Source organism: Cottoperca gobio, chromosome 14 (assembly GCF_900634415.1).
Source record: "Cottoperca gobio chromosome 14, fCotGob3.1, whole genome shotgun sequence".
Classification (NCBI taxonomy): Eukaryota; Metazoa; Chordata; class Actinopteri; order Perciformes; family Bovichtidae; genus Cottoperca; species Cottoperca gobio.
In genome coordinates, this window is record NC_041368.1 from 1,190,235 (window position 1) to 1,209,544 (window position 19,310).

Sequence of the window (19,310 nt, forward strand, 5' to 3'; positions counted from 1 at the left end):
CTGACTTGAAAAGCTTGCATTTGAATGTGAAGGGAGAACAGCACGCTGAGCAGTTAGAGCTCTTAATGTACTGAGGCACAGATTGCAGGCATGTTGCTACCCTCTTTGTGAAATTTACTTTTAATTCATAATGAGCAATTGCATATTGAAGTACTAATAGCCTCTAATGGAAGTAAAACATTTTCCCCTCGGGACACGATGTTAAGCAGCATCAAACGTTATGGTGGAACAGGATTGAAAGGATATAATCAAATATTCTTGAAAATTGTAATTGTTTGATATAATCTGCCACTGTGGTTGAGAGATACTTCTGATTCAAAGCATTATGTGTAGCTGTGACTTCACCCTCAGAAGATAACTCAAGACAATTCGCTGCAGGATCTGAGAGTCTGTACAAGGTCGAATTTAGACTGCTAGGGTATGGACTAATTGAACACACTTCAAATTACAATAGTAGTGTAATTGCTTGATTAAAGTACTGTAGATCTAGCATGAATAAAATATAGCCAGGGAGAAGCAGAGGGAAATGCATCTCAACTAGAGGAAGACATTCTTCACAGTCTGTGTAGAGTGTCATTCAGCCTGAACATCACAGTTAACACAGACAATGCTGCAGCTCTGTACATCAACAGCATTTTAGCCAGTATTTGTGTTTCTCTCAATGAGGAAAATAACTCAAACATGACAGGCTTATTCAATATTAACACAGTTGGGTTTGATGCTTCATAGGTATTCGTCAAAATCCCCAGAGTTACTCAGAAAATGGCTTCTGGTCGACGTATGTGCTACAGAGACTTCTAATGTGAAGTACGAATGCCATGATTTGCTCAACCTGTATGTACATAGTCAATACATTATGATATCTTTTTTGTGTTGCATGAAAATGCATCACTTGCTCCACACATGACACAAGAAAGAAATCAAAAAGGTTCCTCTCATGAATCGTTCCTGCTCAGTGGTACGGGGGCTCATGCACTAGTCATTAATTTGTAGCATTAGCTGAAATGACTCATCCTTCATGTTAAAGGTTCATATTATTTCTCCACTGGCTAATAAGTTAGCTTGACATTTATTTCCCGCATTAATCACCTGCAGTGGATGTTCCATTCAGTTTAACCTTGGTTGTGAGGAGAACAGAGGACACTTGAGTGTGTAGTTCACTTGCAACAGCCACATCCTGTAATTTTGCTTTTTCTCTTTTGGATTTAAAAATTGAGTTGGTCATCTCGACCTCAAACATATTTTTGTTTCTATCCTGTCAAAAAAACGGAAAGGAATGTGTTGTAAATCTAAAAGACTGAAATGAACCACAAAGAGCTTAAAGCTAAAATGATCTAATCAAGGTTTATTGTAATCTAAAGGAATATAAACGTATTGTAAGCATTGCCTGTATATAAACCTGTATTCTGCGTTTAAGCTCTGAAAGTTGAAATTACATTATTTTTATTATCTTGCACCAAAGTTACATCTTGGATATGCCTGATATTGATAAGCTCAAAGCAAATTTCCTCTCTGAATTCACACAGAGGACCTGCATACTTCTCTTCTCCGACTGGAGCTATAAGGAATGAAAAAGGGAAAGATACATGTCATCGTTTAACCTTTCATCTAGAGATTTGCTTGACTTACAGCAAATGGTGTGTGAAACTCAACCTGCGTCTGTTACAAACTGCTTTGAATTCCCATGAGACTTCAACTTTTTGTAATCAGTTATGGCTCTCCTAATGCATGGAATGATATACTCTCATTTGAATTGCATTGTGTAAACTCAAAGAATGATATAGTGACAAAAAGCTAACACCGCTGTGGAAATTCCAACATCATCTGACAAGAATATTAGAGGAGTAAAGTGTATGAATATTGCTTTCTATTTCTCTTTTTAAAGCTTGAGACTTCTTTTTAAGTACATAGCTGCCTTTTCTCTACTAAATAACAATTAATATAAAGAGAAGAAATTCATACTTGCTGCCTAAGATCTAGAGAGAAGAGATGGCTCCCTACAAATATATGTATGTGTATGTAAGTATTTTTGCAAGCTGCTGTATATATTTTTTTCTGACAAATCCTTGTAAAGGTGAGAACCTTGAAACCTGTTTCTTCTGCCTGCCCACACACAGACATCAATTCCAAGTGTCTCCAATACAAGGAGCCTGAGCATCAAACCTATTACCTTTGTAATTTAGGACAAATATTTCTTCCCAAATTACACAAATATGAAAATCATCAAATTGATCAGTGCCCATCAGATAAGGTGGGAGCCATTCCTTACACCTTCCCCCCGTCCAAATGACGCACAGGAAGCCTGCTCTCCCTGTATGACAAATTACTGTATGAGAAATTATTCATGAGACTGAACTGAGCACCCGGCTGAGCATCTGATCCATGTCACTTTAAGAAAAAAATATTATTTTCTCTTTCATGCGGCGGGATGAAGTGGCTCTGATGTTGATTATATCAGCCATACTGTAGGTGCATACAAGCCCCAACGTGTACTAAATCAGGCATAAAATTAATTTCCAGACTGTGTTTCAACAGGGACCTTTGTAATAAAGCCACTACCCATTGTAGTTAAGATCTGTCATCTGCAGTGGGGATGTGTCGCTTGATTTGTCTTTTACAATCAGCAGGGGTTGTTGTACATCTCTATTAGAAAGGTGCTCCTTTTGAGCCCCATGTAGGTGTCACTTTCCTTCTGTGTGTTTGTGTATGTATGTGTGTGTATGTGTTGTGCCACAGGACTATGACTCAGAATCCTTCTGCTCTACTTGTTCCTCCGCCCAGGATTACAGATGTTGCTGATTAGTTTTTGACAGGTGTTGTGGAAATTATGCATTTTATTTTAAAATGCATTCATGCAAAGATTGGCATTTGGGCAGTTATTTTACATTTGCATACTTTTATATAAAGGAAGCGTCCATCATTTTAGAGCTGCAACCAACTGTTTTTTTTTGTTAAAATATCTGTTGATTATTTAAAATTATAATTCATTAATCGATTGATCGTTTAGCATAATACATTGCCATAACATAGTGAAAATGCCAAGGAAAAAAATTCACAATATCTCAGAGCCTAAAGTGACATCTTGAAATGACTTGTTTTATTGAATCAAAAGTCCAAAACCTAAAGTTATTCAGAGATGTAAAGATGGAGAAAAGCGGCAAACCCTAACATTTGACATACTGGAACCAGCAAATTATTGACCGGGACTGATTGGGATACAATATATACATTTGATTTATTTATCAATTTCTTTCCCCCAACATGAGATTTTGTCAGTTTGTATTTTCCCATCAATTGTTGTCTCATCTTTATCGACAACACTGACACTGAGATGTGGTCACACTTTTTCATTTTACCACATCAATTTCATCTTGTCGGAGGAAAGGTTTCTGAACACATATTGTGCCACAATTGATGTCAAAGAAATGAACTCTGGTGCAGTTTAGGCTTAAAACAAGCTATCAAATCTCTTACTTTATTTTGTAGCTAAGAGAGCTCACCAATTATTTAAAAACTTGTTTTTGGTTGTCTTTAGCAAGCTGAACATTGGTAACCTAGATGTCAGACTGGCATGGATCCTGATTGCCAGAGCTCTCTGTCGCACTCATCACTCATCTCTTTCACCTTCTCCACTGTTATCTCGCCCTCCCTCCCTACAGTGCCTGTCTTCCTCTTGTCTCAAAGCCTAAAATGTGTCCTTATCTTTGCTCCTTCTCATATCTCGCAGAGCTGCTTCTGTCTTATTGGGGTTCTGATGTGTTATTTGTTAATGTGTACCCCCTCACAACTACCAATAGCCCTCTTTATTGTAATATATATCCTTTAAAACTATGTTAAGCTCATTCACGTGTTGATACATTTGTATTTCTATCGATCCAGCAGGTACAGTACAATAAGTGCCAACCTTTTGGAGGCACTCCACCGTAAAAAGTTGTGCGTCTGCGTCTTTCTCTTTAATGAGATATGAAATTACATATTACTTTTTAAGCTTCAGAGAAAACAAGCAGCTGTCCCTTACTCATTTCCCCTGAACAAGCATAGGCTCACACATCAAAGAACATACTGTATATTAAAATGGCAAAAGACAACTTTTCAACTCTCCCTTCCCAAGAGATTTCAAGTGGTATTATAGTTGCCGCCGCTGTCGCAAACACAACCGGATTGCTCTCCGTTTTCCTCCGAGTATACTAATAGTGACAAATTGAGTGACTTATTCAGACTATTAGCAATAAATCCTGTTTTAATGTATACATACAGTATATATATCGTAATGTAATTCATTGCCAATGCTGCTCTGAGTAATCTTAGTCCACGGTTCGTCGGACAACAGTGCAGGGTCTCTCCCTCTCCTCTTGCACCATGTTCCCTTGCTGCAACTGACACCATCACTGAATTTGATTGCACAATAATTTGTATAAAGCTTTATACGAATGAATGTGCAATCAAATTCATTCATTATTGGAGAAAAACTGGCTTTAACCGATAGATTTAAGACTACCAGGAATGGGTAGCAAAGGGAGTAAACCAGTTGAAAGGCCACAGGGGCCCATTGTTGATCTCAAGCTTTCAAAATATGGCTCTGATAGTTTAAAACATTTACAAGAATGGTGTAATGAATGTGGTTTCCCGGCAGGAGGGTCGTTAAGTACGGCACAGATAGGGAAACTAGGTATGATTTCCAATGTTATTTTATACTATTTTAATTCTGCTATTTTATACAATTTTAATTCTGCTATTTTCTACAATTTTAATTCTGCTATTCTATACAATTTTAATTCTGCTATTTTTAAATTAATTTTAATGCTACTCATTTACATCAACACTGTGATTATTGTACTGTAAATGCTCTGTCTAATCTTGTACTATGTTTTTGCTGTGAAGCACTTTGGGCTGCAATTCTTGTATGAAAGGTGCTATATAAATAAAGCTTATTATTATTATTATTATTATTATTATTATTATTATTATTATTCAAATAAAATTTTTATAACCCAATATCACAATTTACACATTTGTCTCAGTGGGCTTTACAGACTGTACAGCATACGGCACCCTCTGTCCTTAGACCCTTGAAACTCCGGGGATGATGCCCCGGATGCTGAGTTAATAACATGGATTTAAGAGACATGAATGCATACAGATAGAGAGGGAGATGAGGAGAGAGGTGTAAGTCCCCCGGCAGTCTAAGCTTGTAGCAGCATAATTAGGGGCTTGGTTCTAGGCAAGCCTGAGCTAGCCCTAACTATAAGCTTTATCGAAGAGGAAAGTCTTTAGCCTGCTCCTAAATGTGGAGAGGGTGTCTGCCTCCCGAACAATGCAATGACGTCAGCAATATGAAAATGAGCGTATGAAGTTAGCTACTGCTAGCTACTTTCATTGAAAATAAGACACACTGCATTTGGTTTACCGCGACTTTGTGACTTCAACCAAGCCTTCATCATACTTGGTGGCAGACAGAATTGCATAGTGAATGGAAGCTTCATAGGGAATCAATCTAAACGCATAGGTCATATTATTCTAAAGCCGTTGCATTGTGCAATCAATATTTACTTTATAATGAGTTACAGCTAAAGTTAAAGCTAAAAACTACATTGATAACGAGATGAGATTTGTCAGGATCTCTCTGATCATTGTGTGTTATGTGTATACATTATAAGCTGTTCTCATTCCAAAGCAGATTTAAACATATGGTTAACATTGTCAATTCATACAAAAGTACTTGGTTATATCTAGAAAACAAAACTACTCTGTTAGGTTTAGGAAAAGATCATGGTTTGGGTTCAAATATATACATTTATTACATAAATGAAGTAATCAACGTTATCCGTCACCTACGGACGCAGGCTCACAGTTTTAAACACGTGGTTAACTTTGTGAATTCCAAACATAACTACTTTGTTATGTTTAGGCAACAACAATACTTGGTTAAGTTAGTGAAAGAATAGTGGTATTAGTTTTGGTCAAAAATAAATAAAATAAAATCATAATCAAATCAAATTTATTTGTATAGCCCAATATCACAAATTATACATTTGTCTCAGTGTGCTTTACATACTGTACAGGTTACGACACCCTCTGACCCTCGTATCGCACAAGGAAAAACTTCCTAAAAGAAACCCCATAATTAAAGGGGGAAAAATGGAAGAAACTTCAGGGAGAGCAACTGAGGAGGGATCCCTCTCCCAGGACGGACAGACGTGCAATAGATGTCGTGTGTACAGGATAAACAACATAGTACAAATACAACATTTGACAGAAATTATGTCGTTTTGAAAAAGAGAAAGTTTGGATGAATCCAGGAAAATGTCAAAAAGGCTTCCCGGTGTCCAACAGGACCAGGGCAGCAGGCGCAGCCACGATTCCTGATCCTGACGTAAACTTTATCAGTGGCAACCTGCCACACGAGAGACACAGAAACTCCAGGGATGATACCCCGGACATTTACATAAATGGATACAGATAGAGAGGGAGAAGAAGAAAGGGAGGGGAGGAGAGGGGAAGAGAAGGAATAGAGCAGTTCACAGTTCACCATGCAGCTGTGCTGGTAGAGTTTGTACAGTGTGGAACAGCCTGGTTCCATCAATATCATTGCATGTATACAAGACACATGGACACAATTAAATATCCAACAAGATATCACAAATACACTTGGCACAGCGGTACATAGTGCCAGTCACTCAGTAGGGCACTCTATGGATGAGGAGTTCAGGGTCCACACTGCAGTAGTTTTAGAACAGCTTGTCTTGGTGAGATTTGATCTAAGATCCTTTTTGTTATTTGTGAGAGGGATTTTATTAATTGAATGGTTGCCAATTATTTTTGACGACTCACTATTGATAATTAATTGGAGTCTTTTGTGGGTCTCATTATCTGAACTGTTGTACCAGACTGTGAGTGATGTGAGAATACCTACAGTGTTGCAGTATACAACAACATAAATGTCAGTCATCTATTGTACAAGTAAAAAAAGTCTGAGGCAAATTATTAATTTTTATCGACTACATGCAGGATAATAAAACCCCAAACTGGAGATCTGATGTCTGGTCTCCAACCAACATAAACTTCATCCTGTTTATCATCCTTCTAATGTGACAGCGATATTAGATTTAAATTGCTTGAAATTCAATTATAAAGTTTACCTTGGATATTATCACCAATAATCTAATTCCTGACCTTGACTGAAGTGTTGGAGGATACATGGGATATTACCTCCTTCTGCTTGCTGTGTTGCATGTTAAATAACTGGACACACTGGGACTCAAATTGTCGTTTGTCAAATAATATCACATGCTGAACGATATTTCAATTTAATCAAATTGTGAGACTCTTTTGGCCAGTCAGTGCTGAAGTAAATCAGGATGAACAAATGAATGAATCCATGCCTTGTGCTAATGCAGCATACACTCTGAATGCATGATGTAATTGTTTGTTTTTCTCTTTTCTCTAGGTAAGTGAAACAAATTGCTCAGACTGATTGAAAGTGGACCACCTTGGGGTATCATATTCAACAACACACCCAGCCCTGGTACAGTAGCAGCCTTTATATTGACGGAGCCTTTGCTTCTCTCAATTAACACACTCACTGACTGAAATCAAATGGCTGAATGTTATGAATATTGATTACACATTTGGGGTGGCTTTGGAAGCACTCTTTGTACATTTTGATGGGTCTTTGTGCAATGAAGTGCATTAGTGGAAGTACTGAGTCTCAAACCAAATGTGCAGTTTTGTTGTGATTCTACGTGGTGCTGGATTTGAAACAAAATAGGTGCCAGTGCTGTGAACCAGCAGCTCCACAGCATTTACCTTTTATAGTAGCTTTTCCTGGTGAGACATATATGTCTGTATGATATTGCATGTTAATCATAGCATACAAAAAGAGTGTAAGAAATGAATTGTAAAATAATGAATTGCAGTTAGCTTCCTTTACACCTGGAACTTAAATGTAAAATACATAAACGATACAACATATTACATCAAATATCACATTAGAACCAACACTAGTTTAAACTGCCCTATGAAAACTTGTAGATGATAGCAATGTGAAGGCAAACGTTGCATTTCTGTTTTTTTTGTAAACAAATCTTGTACAAAATCGGAACTCTATAAAGGTGAGCACACAGGTAATGAACCTGGGCCCTTCTCTAACGGCCAACATGCACCAACAAATTTGCAGCTCAAGTAGCCTGACTTCTTTAAAATACTATTTTGTGATTGACAAATGATAACTATAACTTACACTTCAGTATGGACGTTCTCTCTCCTTTTGTAGCCTCCTAACTGCTTTGTTTTAATTGGCAACCACTCATGGCATGTGTCTTTGCCGTATTGACACTGTCATCTCTAAGTCTACGGTGTAGTCACTGGCTCTGAGGGAAAGTCACTGCATTCATGTTCGATTCAGTCTGGCTATGTGTCATGCAGCATAATTGAGTTCAAATTGAATATGAGCTACCAATCAGTGCAATTAATGGAGGATTGGATAGTGTCTTGTGAGGGCACGAGGTATACACATCTCCCCAGTCCTCAGACATTATTACTTAAGCACCCATGCAGGCACACAATGACTCTTGATCCTGCTCATGGCAGACAGAGGAATCGCTTGCTGTAGCCTGGCTCTTTATTTACCATCAATAACAGTAATTTAGCTTGTTTCATTTATTTATTGTACATTCTGTAATATATAACTATATGTGCAGATTTAATGTAAGCAAATATTGTTACTTGAGATATTATACACTATATGTGTATCTGTGTATATCTTGGCAGCAGTGGTGTGTGTGTGTGTGTGTGTGTGTGTGTGTGTGTGTGTGTCTCAACATTTTAGAATTGGTATTCCATCCCTTAGAAGAACAATGTCACTTAAATTAAAATAATCACAAGTAGTGGCTAATTCATTATTAAATCATTCCTTGAGAGCAATAATTATAAATATTGTATTAGGTAACTAATGAGTAATCACCCCATAGAACATTTCTGTGTTAATCCATCCAGCACTGGCTGTGCTGCCACCTGGCATGGTACAGTAATTCTCTGAAATCCTAGTGTTTTTAATTGCAGACCTTGGCTCCAGCAGAATGTAGTCTGGAGGTCCTGGTGACATTTCATGCACTCCTAGTCTTTTGGGAGATACCAAGATTTAATGCCATTATTAATTTTACTTATGCTCTGAAACATATTATTATGTGACAGACACACAGTAATGTTACACACTGGCTCATTTATGGTGATTTCCTCTCCCTTTATATTTATTTTCTTAAATAGACAATGTTACGGACGCCCTGAAAGGCAAAGTGGAAAAACAATTCGAGCAAGACAGAGTTGGGCAATGTTGGCCAAAACAAGTTTCTCATACATATGAGATAAACTTGTTTAGCCTGAACTAAATGAATGAAGTCTTGCCTTTATTTTGCAAGGCAAACATGCTCAAAAAACACACTCTCCCTGCAATTAGAAATAATAATAAACAAAGCTGAATACTACTCAACAGTATAACACAAAACTGAGGGAGCAGTTTTTTAAATCATGCTTGCTGTGTGATACTCCTGACTGAACGGAATTGGGACAGAGGGCTCTGCACTTTCTGGCGCACAACGGGATGCTCTGCACGTACAGACGCATTGGCAGCCAGGGTTTTTGCTCCAACAGGAGAGAAAAAAACTGCACTGTAGCAATTGTTTATCTGACTGAGATCTGTTTCTCTTACTGACTGACTGACTGGCTATTTATAGTGTAGAATGACGTCATTGGACCTTCACACTCTCCGAAAATTCTTTGTCCTCAGAATATTATTATGTTTACCAAGTTAACAAATTAGGTTAACTATAAATTACACAAACATTCCAATTAATAATATAAAGGGGGGCTGATGGCAAGGGACACATCTTTTTAATTGCAGGGATCAAGTATGACATTCAATATAAAAGCAAGACTTTCAATAATTTAGTTCACGCACAACTTATCTCGTACGTAAAAGATTTTACGATTTTAAGGTTTTAGGCAATAAATGTTTTCCATCTTGCCCCTCTGGGCTTTTTAATAAACTAGTTTTATTACTGGGGCTCTTATGCTTAAAGGTATGTAGTATTATTATTGTTATTATTATTATAAGTAGTAGTTGTCGTAGCCTCCCAGCAGTAATAGTAGCAGTAGTAGTAGCAGCAGCAGTCGTAGCAGCAGCAGTAATAGTAGCAGCAGTAATAGTAACAGCATCAGTAATAGTAGTAGTAGCAGCAGCAGTAATAGTAGTAACAGCAGCAGTAAAAGTAGCAGCAGCAACAGTAATAGTAGCAGCAACAGCAGTAATAGTAGCATCAGCAGCAGTAATAGTAGTAGCAGCAGCAGCAGTAATAGTAGTGGCACCAGCACTAATAGTAGCAGTAGTAATAGTAGCAGTAGTAATAGTAGCAGCAGTAAAAGTAGCAGCAGCAGAAGTAATAGTAGTAGCAGCAATAATAGTAGCAGCAGCAGCAACAGTAATAGTAGCAGCAACAGCAGTAATAGTAGCAGTAGTAATAGTAGCAGTAGTAATAGTAGCAGCAGTAAAAGTAGCAGCAGCAGTAATAGTAGTAGCAGCAGCAGTAATAGTTGTAGAAGCAGCAGTAGTAGCAGCACCAACAGCAGTAATAGTAGCAGCAGCAATAATAGCAGCAGCAGTAATAGTAGCAGCAACAGTAGTAATAATAGTAACAGCAGCAGCAGTAATAGTAGCAACAGCAACACTAATAGTAGCAGCAGCAGTAGTAGCAGTAGCACAAATAGTAGCAGCAGCAGTAGTAGCAGCAGTAGTAGCAACAACAGCAGCAGTAATAGTAGCATTTGTAGCAGCAGTAATAGTAGCAGCAGCAGCAGTAATAGTAGTATCAGTGTCAAGACTACATCTGTCTCATATTCAGGAGTATAACCTTACTTCCCTTTACTTAAATGTTGTATACTGTATCAATGTATAATCTTCAATAATACAATAATGTAGTGTAAAAACAACCTGTAGATGTCAGAAAACAACAACTGTTTCAAACATTAGGAGAACATATTTTGCAGTCGTCAAGCAGCAGGGCCCATTCAATGATTTGTCAAATGCCTGTTATACTCTGTGTGTATTGTCCTTTATAACTGCATGCAGCATAACACACTTTTGAAATCAGATACTCCCTCATTACACTCAATTGTAAAATGATCTGTAGGTGGAAGTATGTGTATTAGTTGTTAGACATATACTGTACTTACAGGCATTTTAATGTCTAGTTCAGTTCTTCATTCTCTATTAAATTGTTATGTATCATTTTACATTCAATTCTGTTGAAACATGTTTTGGAAATACCAAAATTGGTTGCATTTTAGTAATTGCAATGATTTGTATAGATCAGGGGTCAGCTCACAAGCCATATATGGCTCTTTCGATGAGGCATTATGGCTCGCAGACCATTTTGAGCTGACATTTTGTAACATGTTTAACAAGTAATAAATAATTATACTGTGTCATTTTAAAGTGATGATGACACAATAGCAGCGGATTTTGTTTTAGTTCTCCCCTCTCCTTTCCTCCACTCTGTCTCTGACTGTAACTGTGTGCGCACATGTGTGTGTGTGGGGGGGGGGGGGGGGGGGGGGGGGGAGGAGCCCTGCCCTAAGCGGAAACTGCGCAAAGCAGTCCAGGGGTGTCAAACTCAATCACAGAGAGGGCCAAAATTAAGGCATCGTTTCGGGGGTGAATCTTGGAAACTGTGAAGCGCCCACAGAGTCATACTTTGTCTTGAGTGTGGCGTTACACTGGAGGTCAATCAGCTCCATTTGGATGTTCACATGTGCTGTTTCCACGTCAACTGCAAACGGATTGCTGAGCAGTTCATGCACAGTCGGGAACACAGCGGTGGAGATGGTTTGTCAGTGTTTGGAAACACGTAGTGACCAAAGTTTCCTTCTGCATCAGAGTCTCCCACAGGCAGCTTGGCTTGGAAAGCTCTCACTGCATCATACATATCTGTGATCACACGGCCCTGAAGCTGGAGATTTAGTAGTGAGATGCTTCGTTATGTCGCACAAACAGGCCAGCTCACATCGCCACTTTTCGTCCCAGAGATCTGTGGTGTGTTTCCCTTTGCTTCCAAAAACGGCCAGATTTCCTCACGCAACTCGAAAAATCTATTCAGCACTTTCCTTCGACTCAGCCATCGCACCGCCATGTTCAGAATGTATCTCCTCAGGAAAAGACTTACATTGACTCTTATAAAGTTTCCTGACTGTGTTACGGTGCTTATTACATGTTCCATCTCCAGAGCTTTACAACACAGCGCTTCCTGGTGTGTGATGCGGTGATACACCGTCAGCTCACCTGCACAGTTCTCCCGCTGTATCTTCTCCCGCATCCTGCACTAATCTGCTCTTTACATCACATCTCAGGCTCCGTCTGTCGTCAGTCCCGTCAGTTTGTCCCGGGGCAGTTTAATTTCATTCACACATTTAGATACTTCCTCAAATATGTATTTTCCCGTGGTTGTGCCATGCATTGATTTAATTACCAAAACCAGCGGGCCAGTTATAATAGAGAAATTATATTTTCTCGCTGGCCGGATATAATTGTGGCCTTGAGTTTGACACCAGTGCAGTAGACACAGAAATTAGATAAATAACATAAGCGTTTAGTTTATTTAATAAAAGAGCACCTGTTCAATGTGAAAAGTGAGTTGTGAATATTAAATAAATAAAAATCAGAGCGGGGCGCGGGTAGGTAGGGGAAACATTGATACCGCTTTTAGTACTCGGAGACGTGATATACTTAAAACTCAATTTTATTAAATATATGGCTCTCAAGGAAATACATTTAAAAACATGTGGCTTTTATGGCTCTCCCAGCCAAAAAGGTTCCTGACCCCTGTATAGTATAGATGGTGGGAGACTAGAGAAGTATAATTGGTGATTTTCTGATGTTTACTTACCTGAGCACTTTTTATACACAGCTGCCATTATCACATCTTACTGTGAAACTGGCTGTAAATTAACATCAGACAGTGGTCCGTTTTACATCTGGCTGATGGGAAAACATAGCTCAGAATCATGTTGTTTCTATGCATACAGTATGCTTTGCATTCCTCAGTGTAGCGCTATGTCTTTGCACAGGCCTATTGTAACTGTAACATCAATACATAGCAGTGTTGTCAGGTGGAACATCTAAAAATATCTTACACAATATATCACATTAACTCAGACTATTGAACATCACAGCTAAGGAGATTCAGAATATGTTCGCATGGGAACACTTGTCCGCTTTTCCCTTTCTTCATCACTCCACTCTAACTCTGCCTTTTGTCTTTTATCAGCTGTTTCAGTTGTTTTGCACTTCTGTTTTCTCTCAGGCATTATGACCTCCTCTGTCAAAGAGGTTGCGTTGTCTCTACTTCTGGACATATAATAAAGGCACTTTGTTTTGCTTTATATCAGCATCAGAATATGATTGAGCCATGAGTCAGACGCCTCTGCTGCACAACACAAAGGAAGCATTGTAACCCCCGCTCCATTGTTCTTACCAGAGTGATTATGTTGTCTTGGGGTCTCAAACTGAAATCCTTACATGCTAATTCAATGTGGATTCAAAAGAGAAGAAATTATAACAAAACAACACATCAAAAAAATAAGAAGCAGGTATTTGAGTACAAACTTTCTATTCTAACACAGTATGCTCCATTGGCACTGTCATTATGCTAATGCACAGGGCACTGCTGTTGAAGGGATTCGTTAGCGTAATGGAAAGATGGTAATTGAGTGAATTCTTGTCAAAACACCAGACATGGTTAATCGTCCGCCATAAGCCTCAGTCAGATGTGAACATACGTACGTAGGTACAAATGTACTCACAAACACACACATGCTTGCACAAATGCATGCAAAGGTGTCTACAAGAAGGGTGACTGCACTTTACCTGTGAGAGGCACTCCATTTAGGGCACACATGCACTCACTGCTTTGAGACAGACAAGATCTTAGAGTGGAATTGACTGTGAGATGACAAAAAAAGACATGAATACTGAGCAGCTCTCTCAGTGGCAAAACAGAACAACAGTTAAAACCTAGTGTGTCTTTCAGTTGAGTCACTTACACACAGAAAGTGACGGATCCTTAAGGTATTCTATCCAAGCCAATGGCATTTACAAAGCTGCCCGACGAGATGATACCAATGTTATTTTCTTCAAAAAGGTTTGCAGCGTGTCAAGCAAATGACTCAGACTTTACCGAAATAACACAGGAGCCTTTATGCTTGTTGCGAAACAGCAGTGTTGATTAATCAGTTACCTCCCTTCTCTACTCTAACCTGAATGTGTGCAAATGTGTGTGTGTGTGTGTGTGTGTGTGTGTGTGTGTGTGTGTGTGTGTGTGTGTGTGTGTGTATGTAGGAGTGTTAAGAGAGAGTACACCCTGGATAATGTCACATTAGCATACTTCTATCCCCTCGATGTCACTCAGTGTAAAATAGAAGACATACCTGTAGAGTCAGCCCTATACTGACTCCACAAATATGTGTCTAATGTCATCAGGAGTCAGCCATGTGTTTCACCACAGCAGCTGACATAACAGCTCTGTGTAACCCTCCGGGGGTTGAGCGGGGGAATGGATACATTAGCTTTAATGAAATACAATAGGTATGGTTCAGCCAAGTAAAACACAATGCAGCAAAAGTTCACATATTCTGCTGAAATCACACAAATTGGTAGGCATGAGAGGTGTGAATGCAACAATATCAAAGTCTGACAGCTGGAGGACTGCTGCCATCACTGCTGAAACAAGCAAATGAAAGCTGCAAACTCCTGCTCTGAAATATTTGAGTTGGTTGCCACAGCAGCCAGACTCCATCGACAAGACCAGTGTAGACCCCCCTTATGTCATCTGGTTAAGGCACACACATTATATTGATGACCAGAGCCTCGTTGAGATTGTTAAAGTTGTTAACCTCATATTTGTTTGTGATAGTTTACAGACTGAATTTCAAGTCTGAATGGAAATGAATGAGGCTGAACAGCCTAGCACACCAGAATATGTTTAATGAGGAAAAAAACATTCATGTCGCACCAGGCAGATATTTTTAATGTAAATATCCAGCCATCTTTCCCAGCCTTATTCTCATAGAGGTTGTAATATGAACAGAATAGTTGTCCTTGCTTATTAAGAGAGACCATGTAGAATCAACCTTTTTGCCCAAGTGAAATACTCATGTTAGGCACAGGCACTTTGTCCCTCACAAGACGTGACAAGTTGACATTGAATTACTTTATAAACTCTTCTGAACTGCAGCAGACAAGTGTTCAATCAAGAGAAAAACTGTACTGACCAGAACTTTGGCCTCTCTTCCTCCTTTGGCATAAAGTACCACAGACACACAACCTCAGTGTGTTGCAGTTCACAGAATACACTCCAAACTGTTGATAATAGTGAAAGTGCTGTCAGTTACACTAATGAAAAATGACAAAAATGTAAAATATTATGGTAGGCTTTAAGACTGTTGTGGTAAAACTAATTATGTGGCTATAGGGAATGTCAGTTGGTCCTCAGCATGTATTGGATGGCTTGCTATTAACCTTTGCACATTCATACATGGTCCCCACAGGACTAATTCTACTGACTTTAGTGATTCCTTGACTTAACATGTTTGGCTTGAGTAAAGTATCTCCACAACTGCTGAATGTATTGCCAATTTGCTAGATATTCACGTTTCATGAATATGTATGGTCATCCAGGTGGGGAAAAGCCCAAATAACTCCACATTCACAGACTTTGTTTGGTGTGGTTTCATATCATAGTATGTAAAGCTGAATACTGAGTTAGGGAAATTAGCTTTTCAAATTTATTTTTAATTTCAATGTACCTAATAATTGGTAGCAATTTTTGAGTTGATTACTCACAATGATTAAGTTGTCACAACTAGTTTTTATATATTATTTTTAAGTATTATGTACTTAATTACTGTAATTGTAACACACACACAGAACTGGCCATATTGCATTGTGCCATTACAATAGAGTTATAAGCCTTTAAATAATTAATACCACAATGAATTGACATGTCAAATCTGTAAAACTCCAGCTTAAAATCATTTTGTAAGATTACAGTCACAAAGTTCCAAGCGCTTATTAACTTTCAATGGCCACCAATCCTGTCCTGCTGCTTTTCTTTTCTTTTTTTTACACAATATAGTAAAAACATATTTTAAATCAATTTGCTAAAACATGTAACGACTATGTTTCTCAACAGAGTCAGTGTATGAAACAGTATGAAACATTGTTACAGAAGGTACTCTTCTTTAGACTCTTTACTTTTGCAATGGCTTTCTGTCCATCAAGTTCAAAGAACAGCTTCTGAAATACTTCGAAAGTACATTTAAGTTCTTGCAAAAGCTCAGATTCAGAGCATATATTGCCCATCAGCAAAGCACAGCTCATGTGGATAACGACCTCCACCACACTGTTTGCAGACTTGTGGTCAGATCCTGGGGTGGACCGGTCACAGATAATTACTGTTTTCATCTTGCCTATCAAGGCCTGCCTCTTCTGTGTCCTTGTAAAGCAAATGAAAAGATAGGTAAGCGTGGTTAGATGGTGAATTGAAGGATTGCTGATTTTTAGACTGTTCCTCTGAATACAGTCGATCCACAGTCCAAAGGACAACCACCAGTCAAGAAGAGCTGAGTACATAGCAATAAGATCACATGTACATATTTAAATGTTCACTTCAACAATAAGCCAATAAAATAAAGGTTATTCAACACAACCTACAGCTACCTGCTGATGTGTGATACCAGTGTACCTCTCAAAACATACTAAATTAATTTACAGTCTATCCTGTACCTTACAAAATAAGATGAAGCATAATTGCATTTGGTAACCAGAACAAATTATGCTTAGTCTTCTCTGAAGGCAAGTTAGCAGTCTGTAAATAGCATATGTCCGTATAAACCAACACCAAATAACAGAGGATAATAACAGATGCTATATTGTGCCAGGTGAACCAGCTTCTGTGTGTGCCAATATAACAGATTATGCCCTTTAGTGTACCCGGCAAACATTCTGACTTTGAATAGCTGATAAATCAGGCAACACCAAGACAGGAAATCTGTGTAAATACGCTGCCAAAAGGTAATTTCAGATATGTTTTATAGTTGGACGTAGCTGCTACCTGAATTATATACCTGATGTCAATATTTTCCCGAAACCAGTTGAAATTTCCTGGATATTTAGGTTTAAGTTTCTATTTGCCGGACGGCAAAGTGTAATCTTCACCACTTCAATAAAGTATTGGAATTCTATTTTTGGCCAAATATTCTTACATGTCCTTAGAGACAGATTGAGCTGCAAAATAACAATGTTTGTAAATTTTCAGATCATAGTATAAGCATGAATAAAGCACACACATTTTTGCCATTTATAATGTACAATTATAATTAACGCCAACGCCAAGACATATTGATATCTTTCAACATGGCCTTTTATATGTTATGTTTATATAGATAGAGTAGTGTGTTACACAGTATTTTAACACAAGTGAAGTCAGTACAGTAATCACACATCACTGTCTTGGGATCAATGCAACTTGGTTTTGCACACTGCACTTAGCGGGCCACTGCTGTCAGGTTCATCACATCTCATGTTCCAATTCTGCTTCAGAATTATCTGATTAATAACTTGGCACAAAGATATAATCTGCATCATCAGAGCAAATCAGAAAAACAATGATTTTTGACATTTTCACACCAGAAACTTGAAATACAACAAGATAGAAACATTTGAACTAAACTGGGTAAAATATGGTTCTGGGTCTACAGCATATGCTGTATGTTTTTAAGTGTTAATATTGTCTAATACAAATGTTTTTAGGGTTTGACTGAATTTGTTGATCTTGTCCTTGATAGGGTTCTCTTTAGAACAATTATCCTGGATAAAGTGTTCATTAACTATCTAAATATGATTCAGACGATCTCACCTGGCACGTCCATGGCCTGATATTGTGTGTTGAGGGACGGAATCTGTCTCACTGTTTCTGAACTGGATGACTAGAAGCCATGCTGGCAAGACATTAAACATATTGATTAGATTAACCAACACGTCTGCACCACAACCTTTTGCAGCATTTATGGAAATCTGTTTTTGCTACAAGCACAGTAACTAGTTTCATTAATCTTTCTGACTGTAATATTCTTTGTGTACATCTGTATAGAAACCATTATCATTATGTATTCAAACAGGATTTCATTGGTGCGAGCCGTCACATCTGTTCAATGTCAAAAGCTGTCACATTTTGTGCCCCACTTGATAAAAGCTGATACAAGCTGATATATCTATCACATTGGAATATTTGACAGTTTTATCACACTTTTATTTTTAACTTTGTAGATGTTATTAAAATGCTACATAGCAAAGTCTATGTGATTAATATGGGCAGTCTGTGTGTACTGCTTGTATTCTTCATATTGTACTTCTCATTCCTCCATGTGTCAATTGTTCAGAAGTCCTTGACTGGTAATCAATTGACACTTCAGTATTTCTACAACCATTGCTGTTTCACGCCCTTATGAAATGACTTTTTTCATGGTTATTGAGCTCTAACTAAAAGATGCAGCCTTCATGTTCTGTGGTTAAGCCAACCTGTCACATGCTGCTCTGAGTTGCCTCTTCAACTATTCTCCAGTGATGTATTATGCTGGATATTAAGCTAATATCATGCATCGCCAGCGTAAAGTGTTTTGTGGCTCACAGGACCCTATTCAAGGTAATGCACATTCAATTTTGACCAGATGCACTCGACAGAATTTGGCGCATGGCAGCTGTAACGTTTATATGCAAGAGAAAATTCAAGATGCCAGAATGAGTTAGCGTGGTCCTTAGAGTGTGGAGTGATGTTTATTTTGTTGCCTTTTCCACTCCTTGAAACAGTAACAGCCGCGGACCAGAGAAATGAATGAGTGCACTCTCTGAACAATTGGTTCCACTAATGGATCAATTTAGCTCCGGAGAAGTGAAAAGCAAGCCACAGCTGATACAGGTTTACTGCAAAAGTGCTGACAATGTCTGAGGTGATCACAGTTTAACAAGAATAAGCTTCTCTGTGACTCTAGAGTGGCTTTTAATGACTCGGGTATGTGTGCGTGTGCGTGTGCGTGTGCGTGTGCGTGTGCGTGTGCGTGTGTGTGGTAGTTATGGTTCTGGGTGATGACAGTATGAGAATCTGTAGGTAATAAAGGATTATTTTCCGGTTATTCAATTGTCATCATAGTTGTCGATGCAAATTACTTTTCCTCCATTGTCTGGTGTTGCGAGAATGACTAAGTGA

The 19,310-nt window shown here is 38.4% G+C and overlaps 1 protein-coding gene across 2 annotated transcripts in view; it reads left to right on the forward strand.

Annotated features, from left to right (window-relative positions):
• ntm (neurotrimin) overlaps positions 1 to 19,310 on the forward strand; it is a 405,184-nt gene that overhangs the window by 170,302 nt on the left and 215,572 nt on the right. Inside the window, exon 2 of one of the 2 annotated variants that reach the window (XM_029448072.1) lies at positions 7,448 to 7,525. The exons of the other annotated variant lie outside the window; for it this stretch is intronic. The gene's annotated coding sequence lies outside the window, so the exon portion shown is untranslated. The remainder of the gene's footprint in view (positions 1 to 7,447; positions 7,526 to 19,310) is intronic. 2 annotated transcript variants of the gene reach the window in all.